The following is a 653-nucleotide window of genomic DNA, read 5'->3' as shown; positions in this document are numbered from 1 at the left end:
CACACAGAACTGGTTCCGCGCAAACTCCCTCTGAAACCTGGCCTTTGCTTCGGTGAAACATTCCAGGTTTGCTGGATCGCGGCCAGACGGACGGTTCGCATTTCTTTCCGCCTCGCGGTCCTGGCATGCAGCACGCTTATGGGACCGCCACCACGGGAGAGCAGAAGGAGAGGAGAAGCGCTTGGAACGTCGACGAAGAGAGGGCGGTGCAAACGTAGACATGGTCGACGCGGGTCAAAGTGTAGTATCTGTTCTTATCAGCTACGGGTTCTGATACGGGTTGTATTTGGATCTAAGATATTAAAATTATTTTTGCAACTTGACGGAGTGCTCAAAGCCTGCTTCACCTCCGTCGCGGGTCGGCCTGGTATTGCACGATCTTCGGGATCGGCCCACGTATGGGAAGAAATTCTCGATTTACACGGCTCGATAGACGCCCGCAATTTTTTTCCAGAACCTAGCCATACAGCTTCGCTGTAAAAGAATAATACGCTACATTGTACATTGCTACGTTGCGACTTAAACAAACTATCACCGTTTAGCATGTGTTGTGGACTTTTCTTGCTGTAAAAGGACCGAAACAGGTAAAATTACAGTGAACGTTGTTACGGCACCAGAACTTCAGAGGGGCTGTGATTCGGGCATGAGATTAA

General features: G+C 49.8%; 1 pseudogene; it reads left to right on the top strand.

Annotated features, from left to right (window-relative positions):
• The first annotated feature begins 220 nt into the window (after positions 1-220).
• LOC142573500 (U2 spliceosomal RNA) lies at positions 221-401 on the top strand (annotated as a pseudogene).
• Positions 402-653: the final 252 nt, after the last annotated feature.

Source organism: Dermacentor variabilis, chromosome 2, assembly GCF_050947875.1.
Source record: "Dermacentor variabilis isolate Ectoservices chromosome 2, ASM5094787v1, whole genome shotgun sequence".
Taxonomy (NCBI): domain Eukaryota; kingdom Metazoa; phylum Arthropoda; class Arachnida; order Ixodida; family Ixodidae; genus Dermacentor; species Dermacentor variabilis.
The sequence above is the reverse complement of the archived record's forward strand: the minus strand, read 5'-3'. Positions and strand labels throughout refer to the sequence as shown.